This window comes from Watersipora subatra, chromosome 11 (genome assembly GCF_963576615.1).
Source record: "Watersipora subatra chromosome 11, tzWatSuba1.1, whole genome shotgun sequence".
Classification (NCBI taxonomy): domain Eukaryota; kingdom Metazoa; phylum Bryozoa; class Gymnolaemata; order Cheilostomatida; family Watersiporidae; genus Watersipora; species Watersipora subatra.
Window position 1 is genome coordinate 44,296,829 of NC_088718.1, and position 17,303 is coordinate 44,314,131.

General features: G+C 37.3%; 1 pseudogene; it reads right to left on the bottom strand.

Moving 5' to 3' along the window:
• Nucleotides 1-16,207: 16,207 nt before the first annotated feature.
• On the bottom strand, nucleotides 16,208-17,103 carry LOC137408119 (uncharacterized; annotated as a pseudogene).
• Nucleotides 17,104-17,303: the final 200 nt, after the last annotated feature.

A 17,303-nucleotide genomic window follows, 5' to 3' on the forward strand; every position in this document is an offset into this window, starting at 1 on the left:
GCTAGCCATAAGCACAGGGTCTGTAAGTTTGGAATGCTAAAATAGAAAATAGCATAAATGCACGGAGCCTAGATATGATTTGATCTTCATTTATATATGAACCAATGCATCAGCTTTCTTTAAACTGTTTGGTAAATGACTTCTCTAAAAAACTGATCAGACTACATTTGGATTTGCATAAATTTTTAATGACTTTCAATTATGTATCTATAAATAGAAAAATAAGAGTGAAAATAAGTGAAGTATTTCATCAAGCATGTCAAATTGTTGCTATGCAAGCAATAAACACGCAGATTACCTCTTCCTGACTCAGTTGTATCCATGTGAATCCTCTTCCATGTTTTCTAACCAAATTATTGTCTTTTGGCACAAAAGCATTCACAAAGATGTTCATGTCAATATCCTGAGTGAGAACAGACTTCTGTTGAAACAAATGCTTGTTGCTCCCTTGAGATGGAAAGAAACCAAACCCATCACCAGCACTTCCCACAATTCTGTAGTCACACACTCCATAATCTGTCTATAAAGACATTAGTGAAAAGTCTTGTGTCCAAGTACGGATTCATCATTCTGCCCTAACTTCACTTTAATTTTTTGTTATAAATTATAGCTTAGGATTTTATAAACATGTAAGTTAAATCTGTAAAATTTATTGTTATGAAAAAATTATGTACTTCTCGCTGATGTTATATTATAGCAGAGTGAAAGAGCAGATATAACTGAGCACTCAGCGTATATGTAAAGCCAATACAGTAGTACCTATTAATTTTGTTGCGTAAGTCGTCTTGTAACAAGGAAATTTGGCATGAAAAACTTTTTTTATTTTGTGAATGTCCTGAGCAGTTGTAATTCTTTTCAGATTTTAACACATTTATTTATAAAATGTGTTTTACTATTTAATGCTTTTAATTACTTTTTTACGTTCACTGAATACTGAGAGCTCAGAGTAGCAGCTCGCTTATAGCTTACTTTGCATTGGTACTCAGCTGTCATACTTTGGTAGAAAACATATTGTAAAATATGACTATTATATGACTATATATATTTATACATAATTTGTATTTTCTTTCGTAATAGTACGTAATATGTTTGTTGAAGTTCCACAACCAGAAGATTTGGTACATAGAGACTTTTGTCAGCAGATGTACTACGGTATTTGATTTTTAATTTGCAATGGAGTGAAGTATTTATAAAACCTAACAAGTTTGTTCTTTGATATAAAACAAGTTAAAGGTTAAAACTACTTTGAAGAGGAAGTGAAAGGTGCCAATATTTATGATAGACTTTGACACTGAGTATTAGTAACAGGTGCTCTTATTAATATTCTTTAGATATGAGCAGCTACAACTATAACTGACTAGTATTGATTATCCCACGACCAAACAAGAGGAGCGAAGTTTGAGAGTTTTTATGATAAATGCATGTGCGCATAACTTACGAACATTATTCATCAACAACGTCGCAAACCCTTGCATCGAAATCTCATCAACAAGTTTAACCATTTTGTGTTGAGTGGTTAAAGTATAATAATGATACAAAACACATATAAACCTATTTAAATATGTTACCAAGTCTTTGAAAGGTTACTGCAATATCTTAAAACTAACCCATCTGATCGGATTATACATAAATAGACAGATTAATTCGGCCAAAAATCTTTATTAAAACTGGCCAAGCTTTACTTTTATCAAAATTAAAACCGGCAAACGAAACGCTGAACGACAGAGAATAGAACCATTTAGTCGTGCACATTTCATGAAAAAATATCGTGCACATTTCACCAGTCTATAGCATTGTCGAACTGCCGAAAGTTTCTGTAATTAACGTAGAAGTACAGAAATCGTTCCTTTTTTGCCGATTTCAAAGTAACTGACATTTTGGAAACTTTTGAGTACTTTGGTATTCTAACTGATGTCCATAGCAGTGAAAGTAAAAAAAGTGGCGATGATATTTTTTCTAACGATTCTTATGAGATTGTTACAATATTTAATTATAAGTTTGGATGACTATTGAAGTCTTATAATCACACTAACAACATCGATGATGGGCAGTAAGTTACTGTTATTATTTTTTCTAAATAGTTTTGTTAAATAGATTTTCTAAAATCTATATAAATATCACAACTTCTTGATATTGTTAGCTATGGCGTTTTGAAATGTAAACAAAATTGTACATTGGTTTTCTATTACTACTATATTAATAACATTGGTTATTCTAATAATATCAGTGCATTTTACTTCTAATATTGGCCAATATTGCATTTCTCCTATTGCAGGGAGAAAGATATAAACATATAATCTTTTCCTTTCATTATTGTTGTTTGTTGTATATAATAACACCCACACCCAGTACATTACAGCTACCATTGCAGTTATCCTATTGCACCGCAGTGCCATTTGATTGCTAATATTGCATTTCTCAACCATCAGTACCCTTTCTTTTTTCCAATATCTCTTTGGTCGTGGGCTGTATGACAGGGGAATTTCTAGTATTAAAATATCTACTGGTAACTATTCAAACACAACAACCTCAATCAAATTTGGTTATCTTTCACACATGAACTTGAAACAAAAAAATTATATGAATAAACAAGCAATGAAGACAATTAGTTTTTGCAACTTACCTATACTACCAGCAAAGTTAAATCAAGAAAAAGGAGTTCGGTATTATTGTGTTTGATTAACAAGCCAATCAAAAGGCACATACCTCCTCAAATATCTGATCAAACTGGTCAGCAGATATCTCACATAGGTTCATGTATTCTTCTAATCCTTTTAGCCTTCTTGACAGCAACAAGCAACCAGAAAAGGTCATGAGGCATCGCCATCCAATGACGACAAGTATCAGCAATACCAGAGGCAGCATCATAGGTATGAGTAAATAAAGTTTGTTCTGCAAATATTTAGCATCATAAACCATCATATATATATATATATTTCTCAAAGTCTGTGTGTTAGTGTGTTTGTTGGAAATCCGGCTATAGATCTTAAAATCTTGGAATAAATATTCCATACCGAAGAGGACTCGATCTCAGATCAAGCCGTTCACCAATCTGATGCCTTGACCACAGGACTACGGAAGTTGAATTGCTAGCCTGCCAATACAAGTCATTATGTCAGAGCAAAACCTAACTGCTTTGTGTGTGAAGCGGGTCATAGCATAACGTCAAGAGAAGCTGTTTGCTCACATTATTAAACTTGCTAATAGCAAAACTTTCACTACTTCTCATTGTTAATAAGACAAAAAACCTTTCTCATGGTATGTAGTTTGAAAGTTAGAATAGCAAATGTTGTTATATGTTTACAAATCAATTTTCTGTCCAAATACTTCTCTATTACACGGGCAACGCCGGGCGGCACAGCTAGTCTATATAAATATATATATCTCAAAGTCCATCTGTTTTCCGGCTATTATAGCTATTACTAGAACTGCTGAGCTGGACAACAATGCAGACTCAAAGTCATGGCTTACCGTCATTGGATGCCTAACCTTATTAACTAGCTTAGTGAAATTTTCCATTGGCAATATGCCAGGCTACTAGCTTGAAGGGTACAGTTGTTTGACAAAGTTTTAAAACCTTTACAGTTGTTTTTATGTTTCTCATGATATGTAGTTTGAAAGTTAGAATGGCAAATGTTGCTATACCAAATACAAATCAATTTTATAAATACAAATCCCTTTTCGGTCCAAATACTCTTCTATTACACGGGCAACGCCGGGTGGCACAGCTAGTATATATATATATATATATAAAATTGGGTAAAAATGAAAGTTAAAGTTAAGTTTAAAACAACTGTATATATATATATATATATATATATATATATACAGTCAAACATGGATAACTCGAACTTCAAGGGACCGAGCAAAAGTGTTCGAATTATCAGAGCGTTCAAGTTATCAGAGCACTGTCACAAGTCCATATATTTACTTATTTGGACTTGTGACAGTACAGTGTCCTACTATATTTACTTATTAGTAGATACATGTACATATGCAAACTATAATATAAATCAAAAGCACAAATGGCTTGTTTCAAATTAAATGCTTCTAATGTAAAGTTTAAAACGTTTTCATGAAAAAGTATAGAGATTTTTCTATCACTTGAGATTGGTTTGTTGTTTGAGGTGATGTTATTGCCAGGACGTTTTTCAGATTGACATTGGCAAAACTTGATCGTTGTTGAAATGCTCAAAAGAAAAGACATTTTTTTCTTTTGGGGTTTTACTCACGATCAATTTTGCTGTTTTTTCTTGAAGTTTATGCAGATTACCTTACTTTACCTGGGATTCGTTAAGAGCAACACTCCGAGGCAGTTCAATTAGAAGTTTTACGAGGTTTTACGGTACATTCTATATCACTCACGCTTTTTTAATAGATACTTATTGAATGTACACACGTATTCTGTGTTTAGGTCAAATGATGAATAGTTTTTTGTAGCTCAGACAACGTATACGTTTAATTACAACATTTTTTAAGACGTTTTAAACATTCAACATTCCGACGTTGATTCAACACGGAATCAACGTCGGAAAACTATTCATCACGGGCTAGCCGGGTCACGCACTCAAGGATTTTCGCCACGCACATACAAAACAACATGCGATTTTTGTTTTGTATGTGCGTGGCGAAAATCCTTGCGCGCGTGACCCGGCTAGCCCGTGCTATTCATCGTATCGCAGTATAAATCAAATTTCACCAAACTTTTAGAAAAGTCGTTGACAAAAATATTTTGCCGATGGTGGTAATAACGACGCTTATGAATTACGAAAAGATGAAGTTTACCTCTATGGCTTTGAACAAAGTGATTTTCTAAAGCGATAACAACCGTTTCGGTAGCCGTTGGGCAAAAAAACAGTTCGAATTAACAGTGTTGAGTTCGAGTTATCTATAGCAATTTATCATTACGTGGGAACGGACCAAAGGAAATGTTCGAATTAACCATGTGTTCGAGCTATCTGTGGACGAGTTATCCATGTTTGACTGTATATATATATATATATATATATATACTAGCTGTGCCACCCGGCATTGCCGGTGTAATAGAAGAGTCTTTGGACCGAAAATTGATTTGTATTTATAAAATTGATTTGTATTTGGTATAGCAACATTTGCCATTTTAACTTTCAAACTACATATCATGAGAAAAATAAAAACAACTGTAAAGGTTTTAAAACTTTGTCAAACAACTGTACCTTTCAAGCTAATGGCCTGGCATATTGCCAATGGAAAACTCCACTAAGCTAGTTAATAAGGTTAGGCTTCCAATGACAGTAAGCCATAGACCTATTAACTATACTAGAGGGCACTGCGAAGACACGGTGTCCTACATACACTATGTTTCCATGATGCGCAGTGCTTCGGAGTTGCGCTATCTCCGAATCATGGAAACGGCGTCTTCGCACTGAAATCACTGCGCACTGATCAGTGCGACGCCAGTGCAAAATCGCAGCAAGGAAACAGCGACTGCACAGTGGCTGCGCATAGCTCTCATGCCGTGGAGACGGATTCTTCGAGGGCCATAAACTAGTACAAAGGTTGTCCTGCTAATCTTGTTTTTTTACTGTTCTTCCGATCTTCTTTGACCTAAATTTAATTATGGTCTGCATTCACGAGGATGATGAGGTGATTACTTTCCTGGAATTTGTTATCGATGCCAACACTTTTCGAAAAATAGGTGGCAAGTCCTAAATTAACGTTTAAATAATATATTACTTGAAAATACTTTATTAAAAATATATTACTATGTAAAAAGTGTGTTAAGGTTTGTGAAACCTTGTGAATGTGTATTGTAAATAAAAGTATAATGACGACAGAATCATAAAAAGACCGTTTATGACGTTCGGTATCCGTGATCGATTCTATTTCTCTATCAGGCGATTCGATTAATACAATTTCTCTTCTCTGGCTAATTTGCGGTATTTGCTGAAAACCACTGCGCAGCATGGAAACGTACAATCCTCTCGACATCGGAGGGGGCTGCTTCGCAGTACTGCGCACCATGAAAACATAGTGATAAATAGCCACATTCTTCGCGACGTACCGTCAACGCTTTGTTCACTTGCAGCTGGTCAGGCAAGTGAGTCATCATTGTTTACATTGAAAGAATGGCAAAGACAGCTTTGTTGCTACATGTAATTTGACATAACTACTAAAGTACACAAGATATTGGTTTAAAATTTTAGATGCAAAGCTTATACACTATGCATTCCCTACCCTGCAAATTTGTAAACATAAAGTTGAATATTTCATATGTAAAGTGCCAGTAAAAATGTATATTGATCTACTCAAAAAATATTGCAAAATTATCAATGTTGCCCTATGCTATGGGCTAACATGTCAGATAGCTAGGTGTACAAACTGATTTCAAATGCATACACACTGGTAAATGGTACACTGATTGCAGTCTGCCATGAACATAAATGTTGGGTCTTAGGTGTTATGCAAACAACATCAGAAAAATTGTAGAAAACAAACGACAAATGGTACACTTTTCTAGACATATTTTGACAGGCTACACATGACTAAAGACGACCAGTCGGCTGAGCTTTGATCTAAGATTACTCTTGTTAGCTGCTACCTTTGTAGCCTCATGGTGAATTCTAATTCTGACATATCTGGATGTGATAGTTTTAATTAACGCTGCGCTGTGACTTGAGCATGGAAATTCCTGATGCAAATTGCTTTGTAAAACCAATGAAAGAGTCTTCGTGACTACCAGCTTGTGTATGTCTGCAGTGATTCCTTGTAAGTTGACACACTGCCATATGATCTGTTCTCAGCCTAGACATATTTTGTGATGACAGGATGAGGTGTAAACAGACCACCTCTATCTTTTACACTGATTAGCGTCGCATCGTCCCTGGTGCGTAAACCTGGACAGGAGGCTATAAAGCTGGTGCAGTCATTGCAGTTGAGTTTTAAGCTCCGTACCCCATAACCTGCTAAATAAATATCATATGTTAATATTATTATAAAAAGTATATGTATCAACCGTAAAATAAATTTACCTACATCTCACTGATTTGCTGCAGTATTATTTCAAGCCACTCTGCTACCTGTATATCTGTTCTATACACTAACAATAAGTGAAAGTAGCTAATACAAAAATACATGTACGTACCTAAATCATGTACCACAATATGGGCAGTCATGCAGTTTAGCACATGCAGCAAGGCTGCAATGTGTGCCAGATCTCTTGTTTTGTAAAAAATTTGGAGGAATTGGTTGTATTTACCTACCGATGTACTCCACTATGTCCGAGACAAATTTTGACAGATCGATTTCCAGCCATTTGCTTGATTCCAAATAATCATGGAAGTTATCGTCACTTTCTACATGAATTTTTCTTCGTTTAGATGAGTGAAGTAGTGAGCAGGAGCCATCTGAGCTATCACAATCAAGACAGTTAGCACTCGTGCTAGGTGTGATGTCTGTTTTCACTAGTCGAGCTTTCAGTGCAGATTTGAAGCTACAGACATCTGGATTATTGTTGAAACCTCCCTTGGCCCGAATCTTTGAGGGCAGTGTTTCTATATGCTCCTGTTCAAGCTTGTACAGAAGTAGATACTTGGCCTCACGAAATGTTTGAAAAATTTAATTCCCTATTTCAAGGTACGAGGTACGCTTACATGTATGCAGAGGGTCGGGAATGATCTCTTCAGATTGCTTGGCGGCTGTTGGCTCTTCATAGCAAAGTGAAGGTTTCAGGACTGGCTCATCTCGGTCTGGTGGAGATGATTTAGATAGTGTTGGTCGGCATAACAGTCAGCTATGCTTTAGTTGAGTTGGTTGTAAATATTTTGGCAGAGAATCAAATACCCTTGGTACAGCAGTAGGCTTTAGTATGGCAGCCATCGTCAGACCAGGAGGTCTGCAGGAGATCATTGCCGAGCGCATAGTATTTGGAAGGCATCCAGTCCTTACGTTTCACGGTGTCTATCCACTTGTTACATATGTCTAGGTGTTTTTCTTCCGATGGAAAGGTGTGGAAACTGAGTTAACTGTCTTTTGTTGGAGTATTAGAACAACCAAATGCACAGCAAAAAATTTTACTCTTGTCCTGCAAAATAATCAGTAAATAATTGCATTCTTATGAGACCATCATAAAGTAAAAATATTTTCGATGGGTTTAAATACACTTCTAAATATAGCACAGCCATCACCATACTCATTTACTAGCCTATGTCCACCTGCCATGATGATGAAAAACTTCATGAAATGGGCAACACTTCGTCTACTTCGCGGTTGGCACCTCTTTGTGCGAAGCAACTTTTCAAATATTAGTGCCAGCAATGAACTATAAGAAACATTTTGAAAAAAACTATTATTTGTATGCATATCTTGGAAAAATCCGCAAGATTTCTTGCTCTTCATATCTAGGTACCTCTCACAACCACACTTGATAACAATTGGAGTAAAATTTACCTTCGAATCATTTCCAGTGCTGGTAGTTGCTCCACTCTCCATGGCTTCCTACTTAAAACTATGGCCTGGACTAGGCAAAGTGAACAAAGCAACAAAGTGAACATAAACCTATTTTCTGATGCTGTTTGCATAACACCTAAGACCCAACATTTATATTCATGGCAGACTGCAATCAGTGTACGATGTACCAGTGTGTATGCCTTTGAAATCATTTTGTACACCTAGCTATCTGACATGTTAGCCCATAGCATAGGGCAACATTGATAATTTTGCAATATTTTTTGAATAGATCAATATACATCTTTACTGGCACTTTACATATGAAATATTCCACTTTATGTTTACAAATTTGCAGAGTAGGAAATGCATAGTGTATAAGCTTTGCATCTAAAATTTTAAACCAATATCTTGTGTACTTTAGTAGTTATGTCAAATTACATGTAGCAACAAAGCTGTCTCTGTCATTTTTTCAATGTAAACAATGATGACTCGCTTGCCTGACCAGCTGCCAGTGAACAAAGCGTTGACGTTACGTCGTGAAGAATGTGGCTATTTAAGTAGGACACAATGCTGAGCCGTGATGCATTGGATTGCCCAGTCTAGTATAGTTAATAGGTCTATGCAGTAAGACATGACTGTAGCTATAGCCAGAATTATTATTATCAATTACACATATTCAGGATTGTTATTTTGTTTCTTCAGTTCGTGTTAATTGTATCAATCTGTATCAATCGATCAATTGTATCAATCTGTATCAATTACTGAATCATCTTTTATTGTAATCGTAGGACAACCTACTTAATTTAGCCATTACTTGCTAATTATTTCACATTTACATCTAAACCTTTTTATAATCGTTTTATTTTGTGTAACTTATTTGACTTGCACAAAGCATTTTCCTCCTGATATAAAATTTAAAAGTTGTTTGACAAAGTTTGAAAACATTTGCGGTTGTTTTTATTTTCTTTTTTAATTTATTTCAATTTCACAAAAAACTTTTGTCATGATATGTAGTTTGAAAGTTAGAATGGCAAATGTTGTCATATGTTAAATGCAAATCAATTTTCTGACCAAAAACTTTTTTATAACCCGGGCAACGCCGGGTAGCACAGCTAAGTACTGCCCTGGTCTGGTAGGAATCCATTGCACCCAATCTGTTCTGTCATAGATTATGTGTCACATCCGCTGTTCATTGTCGTTAATGGCACTTGGAAAACTCAACTTACAATCTGTGGGCTTTGCAATCTTAAAGGAGATGAGGTTTTTATCGCAGATCCAATTATGTTTTGGTCATCACATGGAAGCTTGGAAAAACAACCAATAACTACTTGGCTAGTTAGAAGACAACTTACTTGCTTAACCTCCACTTAGTTATGCAAATCATTGTTTTCAGCAATTAATTTTGTGAAAAACAATCATAGAACACGACTTACAAACAGTCATCTTCATCAACTTGTAAGAGTTGCTGTAAGTAGAGACAAACCACGTTTAATAGTATTGTGTAGTCAAAGCCCAGTCATCATTTTTTTCACTGATATCAGACATTTATTACAGCACATTTATTCACTGATTTATAGTCCAATTATGCAAATAAGTAAACTTTTTAAAATTATATTTGGCGCCATTTTACTATAAAATGAGAAATAAAAATGCACATCTTCAGCTTGTTGTGGAACCTTAATTTGTCAGATTTGACTGAAGTGGATCATGGCCAAAATCATTTGGCCATCTTCGGCCTATCCTGTATTTTTGCAAACATGTGCCTATGCAAACAAAAGTCTAGGCAGCCTCTTTGACTGCCATAGGCAAGTTTCTAGTTGAATTCACCTAGATTGGTGTGACAATTAAACCGCATATTGATGATGAAGAACTAGACTGGTACATGATGCTCCATGATGCCTACAAGTATCCGGAGCTGGCGACCTCTGCTGGACGCCAATCATAGGTGACCTAGCGGCCATTAAAGAATCACTAATCATGGCAGCGCCTTGATTGGTCACACAATAGATGATCATACATGTACTATGCAAGGATGCTTCAGAGACTATCCAACACACCATCAGTGAATGCAGGCAGATAAGAAGCAAGAAACGTATACACTGAGTGGCATAATCGTATGGAAGGTGCAGTGTATAGCAGCCTGTGCAATGACTACAATGAGTATGGCCTCAATAAACCACGAAACTGGTGAGAAGCGCCTGATGGGGTTAACCCAATGACTACAACAAAACCCAATGACTACTACAGAACCCAATGACTACAACAGAACTCAATGACTACAATAGAACCCAGTGACTACAACAGAACCCAACGACTACAACAGAACTCAATGACTACAATAGAACCCAATGGCTACAACAAAACCCAACGACTACAACAAAACCCAATGACTACAACCAAACCCAATGACTACAATAAAGAAAGTTAAAAGTAGACAAATATCTCCCACTCAAAGAGAATATTAAAAGGTACTTTCATGTAGGAACAAGTGTGATTCTGTTAGACATGAAAGCATTCATGCAATATCACTTGCATATCTACTCAGGCTTGTCCAAATACTGACAATGATTAACATAATTGAGTTGCATAAAAGCACGCTTTTGAAAACGGTTAAGATCTTGAGGCAAGTGCTCAAACTTCCAGGTCTATAATAAGAGACGTGAGTTTGAGTGGACACTACTATCCACTAAGATTTACAAAGATGAGTGAACATTTTTTATAGAAAGTATGTAAGTTTATTTTGTACTTGGCTCACAGCTACTAAATAAACTAGCAAGATGTGGGTGTCTGTAGAAAAGCCTATAACATGAGTAATCTAGTGCTATGTGGCATGTAATCATCATCTGCAGATGCATTTTTGAAAAAGTCTATTAAATGTTCTAAATATATTTTAGGTTAAAGTTGTCAGAGAAACAAACAGTAGAATATTGATACCACCTACTTAAAATCTATTGTTCAACTTACCAACTCATTTTCAAACTCTAACGTTATGATAAGGGCTGTTGATATAAACGTGATGATAATTCCAATAGCCATTATAATGATCAGCCTTCGGTCTTTATAGAAATGATTTATTTCATCGGCTTTTTCAGAGAACTCATTTGCCAATGAAATTGAGCCAGCCAGTGCCTGTAATTTATTACAAGTCAAGGAATATTCATGTAAATCTTATTATGATTAGTATATGGTCTACTACTTTACTGCTTTGTGTTTATATATAGTCTGAAGTAATATATGCTTTTGTTGACAGTTTAAAAACTAAAGACTGTCCTTCATCGGACAGTTTAGTGGAACATTGTTTGGGTGAAAAGTTGCAGGTTCTCATAGCATAGCATTTTAAGTAAAGTTTTAAGCAATTTAAAGATAATTGTTTTTAGATTGGTTATAATGGAATATCCTAATTTTTAAATATTTCCAATGTTCAAATGTTAAAGAAGTATGTGACTAAAGACTAATATATTGTCCATACTTCTACTTAGTGGTTGCTGAACAGCTCCATGCTTTCTCAGCACCCAGCCTAACGTAGAAATACTAGTAACAAACATTTAAACTCTCTTTAGTCATTTCTATATACATACAGCTATCTGTTATACTGTTATGTTTATAAAAAGAGTGTGGAAGATAGAGCGTGACTTTGTGACATCAGTAAACAACAGGTTTTCTTTTTCATGCAAACTTTAAATAGCTTTAGTTGGCACTAGAAATTTTGCAAGAATTGTGAGCATGAAACTTAGCAGTATTGTAAAGGACTGCGCATTACCGTAAATCACCAGATAATACCAACTTGGAGTGACCCAGGACAGCTTGAATTGGACCAGCTCGACTTAGGTAATACACAGAGCAGGAGGAGCCTACTGCTAGAATTTCATATACAGTATAAGAAGGAGCAATAGAGAGAAAAGCCAGAGCTAATTTCCACCAGCTTTTAAATAGTTGTTTTCTCTACAACATTATATATAAGCTAAGCAAATATGTATTGAAACTGAAACACCTGGAGTTAATCTTCAGAGCTCACATGTGGTGCTGAAAAAGGAGCACTGCAGGTACCCTTCACAATAAGTCTTAACATGCGAAAATGAGCTTTTCAGATAATCCTATTTTAACTTAACAAACTTTGCACATTTTTTATAGGTATTTAGCAACAGAAGATGCAGTCCGGTACATAAAAGCTTATGCTGTATGTTGTACTTAACTAGCATTTGTTAATACTTCAGCCTTGATGTATTGGTGCTATGGTGCAGTGCAACTAACTATTATTGAGGCGAATCTCTTGCTCCGTTAGGTGCGTGTGTATAACTAACTTTATTACAACAAGACATCGGCACATAAAGTCTTAAAATGATGATGATGACATGATGATGACATACAATCAAAACATACAGGCAGCCACAGTTGATGGAAATAACATTCAGTATCCGGTACAAGTCTAATGAGCTAAACAGCAAACACAGCAACCCTTTCCTTCCTTAGATAAAAACACACAATAATGATTTAATAAAAGAAAACAATATTTATGTTGTGTCTCTAGAAATATGAAGCATAGTATATAGGAGACACACAGAAGGTTAGAAAGCTCTAAAATGAAAAGCAGACTATAACATATATTACACCCAAATAAAACTTCATAGTAGAACTCAGACTATAGCTCACATATAGCACAATCAAACTATAAGTGGAAAGCAAACTACAACATATAAACCTGTGTGATTATGGTAGTGGAATTTTTTTTCTAGTGGATTAGCTGATGGCATGATCTAATGAACTCTTTAATCACCAAATCGTATGGGTGGACAACTTTGTCGAGAAGACTGCCGCTGGACCTGATCCCCCATGTGCAAACCCCCAGATTTGCCCCCCATGCTATGGGTACCCTCAGCTTCACCCTCGCTCTGCGCCGGCAAACGTTTGGCAAAAGAAATATTACGCCGTACCTTGCTACTACTTTCCTCATTTTCACAAATTATCTCAGAGCTCTCCATGCCTACTACTGTGTATGGTTTAGCCCCAAATGTAGTGTCAAGCTTGTTGGACTTAGTTTGTTGTAACAACACTTTGTCGCCCACTACAATGTCAGTATCTCTAGCCCTAACTCTCACATCTGCATGCACCTTCGCTTTTGTTTTAATCACTGCATCTCTATCTGCGGCAGTTTTTTGCAGTAATTCAGCACTAGTCTCAATATTTACACTAGGTAGCTTAGTTTTCATCTCTCTGCCAAACAAGAGAGTAAAAGGTGCTACACCTGTCGTACTGTGTGGTGTAGACCTATAGGCAACCAAAAATTTCCTAAGCTTCTTATGTAATGGCAAACCGTTATTGTACGCTATCCTCAATGATTTTAGCAATGTGCGATTCACTTTTTTTACACCTCCATTGGCCTGTGGCCAGAGGGGCGTGATTGAAAACCACTTTACACAATTTTCTGTCAAGAAATCTTGAAACACTGTGGAAACAAATTGCAGACCATTGTCTGTTCTTAGAGCACTTGGAATGCCATATCTAGCAAATGTCACATCAAGAAAGTCCACAATTTTGTCAGCCGTAATTTGTTTCATAAACGCAGCTTCGAAAAATCTGCTATGATAATCTGCTACTACCAGAATATGTTGACCTGTAGGCAAAGGCCCAAGAATATCCATACTAAGGTAGTTCCAAGGCTTTTCCGGAAATTTAGTCATTGACAATGGTGCAGGTGGGTCAGGGGAGCTGACTTTTAAACAATCTACACAAGACTTGCATGCTTTTTCACAGTCACTATCTATCTTGGGCCACCAAACTTTGGATCTAATTCTCCGCTTTGTTTTGACTAGCCCTTGGTGACCTTCATGCGCCAAGTCAAGTGCACGACTTCTCAAGCTAATTGGCATTACGATTCTATCTCCCCTTAGCAATACCCCTTCGCATTCAGCAAGTTCAGTTCTGACAGCTGCGTATGCACCGCTACACCTAGTCAAATTATTAGCCTTTAATGAGTCAATAACATTAGTAATCTCTGAACATTCCAGTGATGCCTTCCTAATGTCATCCCAGGTCATTGCACTAGGCACAGCTGCCTTAGCCACACTTCCCACATGGGCCTCAGTTACACGCATAACTCTGTTTATCGGTGACAAGTTCTTAAAATTTGAACACAACCTAGACAATGGGTCAGCGATGCTGCACTTCCCAGACTGTACAACACCCTAAACCTAAAGCATTGCAACCTTAGTGCCCACCTCTCTAGCCTTGATGAAGGCTTAGAGTTTGGCCTATTAAGAATTGTCTCAATAGGTTTGTGGTCTGTTACTAGCTCGAATTCGTTGCCCAGTAAGTAAAGTCTAAAGTGCTCGCATGCAAATACTAAAGCGAGTGCCTCACGTTCTGTTTGGCTATACCTACGCTCTACTTCTGACAAGCTCCTATGCCCATAGGCCACTATTCTGTCCCCACTAGCATTTTTCTGCAGTAATACAGCACCTAAGCCATATGGGCTAGCATCTGTCACGACCACAATCTTAGCGCTTGGGTCAAAATGTGCAAGTGTCTCAGCCTTAGCCATGGAAGACTTTATCTTGTCAAAGGCCTGCTGCTGGTCGGCACCCTACTTAAATTTCACTTCCTTGTGTGTCACGCGTCTAATTAGCTCAGCAATTGTGGCTAGGTCAGGTACAAATTGACCTACAAAGTTCACCAGCCCCATAAAACTACGGCAATCTGAAGCATTTTCTGGCCTTGAAAACGTCAGTATAGACTCTACCTTTGCAGGATCAGCAGATATCCCATGTTCCGAAACTACATAGCCCAGAAACTTAATTGAATTCAAGCGGAATTGGCACTTTCTACTGTTTAGTGTTAAACCTAACTTCTGTAGCCTATTCAGCAGTGCTAACAAGCGCTTGTCATGTTCCTCTCAGCTTTCTGCATGCAAAATAATATCGTCCGCCATGTTTTGAATACCTTCTAGCCCCAACAAAGCTGTTTGGATAGTATACTGAAATTGTTCAGGCGCACTGTTTAAACCCATAGTTAGTCTCTTGTACCTATACAAGCCGTAAGGTATGATAAAAGTCGTTATATCTCTACAGCTTTCATCCAACTCAATTTGATGGAAACCTTGTTTTAAGTCAAGTTTTGAGAAAACTTTAGCCCCCTGCAAACCAACAAGCATTTCTTTAGTAGTGGGTATCGGGTGGCGCTCTCTAACTATTGCTTTGTTCACAAGTCGCATATCGACGGTTTGGCGGACCTCCCCCGAGTCCTGTAGAACACAAACAAGCGGGCTCACCCATGTGGTACCAACCCCAGAGACAGTCTCTACTACATCGTTGTCCACCAGTTCTTGGAGCTTTGCCTTAACTTTTTCTCTATAACCAAATGGCAATCTCCTAACAGGCTGCGCTACAGGGTTCACATCTCTATTAATGTGCAGTTTCAATTTCACGCCTTTCAACTTTCCCACTCCATTGAAAACTCTAGGAAACTGTTTCAAAATGTCATTTGTGCTGTCAGGCAAAATGCACCCAATGACTGCATCAGCTTTCAACGAAATAATACCTAGTGCCTCAGCAGTCTTATAACTCATTAAACATCTAGCATCACCTTTGAACACATAAAAACTAGAAACAACAGATTTGTCACACACAGCAATGTTTGCTCTAAAAAAGCCTAAAACATTCAACTTAGTGTTTGTTCCATAGCCAAATAATTGCTTGTTTGCTGGCAGCAGTCTAACCTCCGTAGACAGTTTGTCATATACACTAAACAGAACTATGTTTTCACAAGCTCCTGTGTCTACGATGAATTAAACTACCTGACCTTCTAACTTCACAGTACATCTTGGAGTCTTTACCTGTTGTCGCTGCTTCACCGCGTATAGTCTACTCTCATCATCTGTCGATACATTGGAGTCCTCAACAGCTTCATCATTGTCCACATTACCTACTTGTCCGTTATTATCCTTGCAGAATTTAGAGTTGGCAAAGTGCCCAATTTTACCACATTTGTTACATTTCTTCCCTCTAGCTGGGCAGGATCTGTCATTGGCTACATGATTTAGCTTGCCACACCGAAAACATCTACGGCTTACCGACTTCTGCGATGCGGTACCTCCGATGGAAGAAGTCTGCTGTGAGCGCTTAGACCTAACAGATTGCACAGCCGGTCCATTAGAGTTAGAGGATGCTAATAAGTTACTAAGTTTATTGTTGAGCTCTATTTCTTGAGCCCTAGCTACTATTCTATCAATGTCCTCACTGTGGGTAGATGGCATGTCGATCAGTTTGTCTCGTATTGAAGGGTCATTAATCCCACTGCGGAACTGCTCAACTAAATTTTCGTTCAATGTTGTGCCAAAGTCACAATACCTTGAAGCATTCTTTAAGTGCGCCACAAAGTCGCTGACAGACTCACCTTCCGCTCATCTTACTTCACGGAACCTCGCTCGTTCTGTCATCCTGTTGTGAGTACTTTTAAAATGTATTTTTAGAATATCGACAACTTCCAGGTATGTCATAGCTGACAGTAGTCCGGGAGTGGCATGGTCTCTAACTAAAGAATACTGTTTTTGCTAAGACCTAGCAGCAGTGTGTGTACCTGAACCTCCGGCTTAACTTTCTGTACTAAAAAATAATTTTGTAGCCGCTCCAAGAACACATCCACTCCTCCTTCCGACAACGATGGTATAGATGCACCAGCCATGATCATTAATCCACAGCGGTGTAACTGAATCCCCACCCAGGTCCTCTACTGTTTATCCTCATCGCCAATTGTTGTACTTAACTAGCATTTGTTAATACTTCAGCCTTGATGTATTGGTGCCATGGTGCAGTGCAACTAACTATTATTGAGGCGAATCTCTTGCTCCGTTAGGTGCATGTGTATAACTAACTTTATTACAA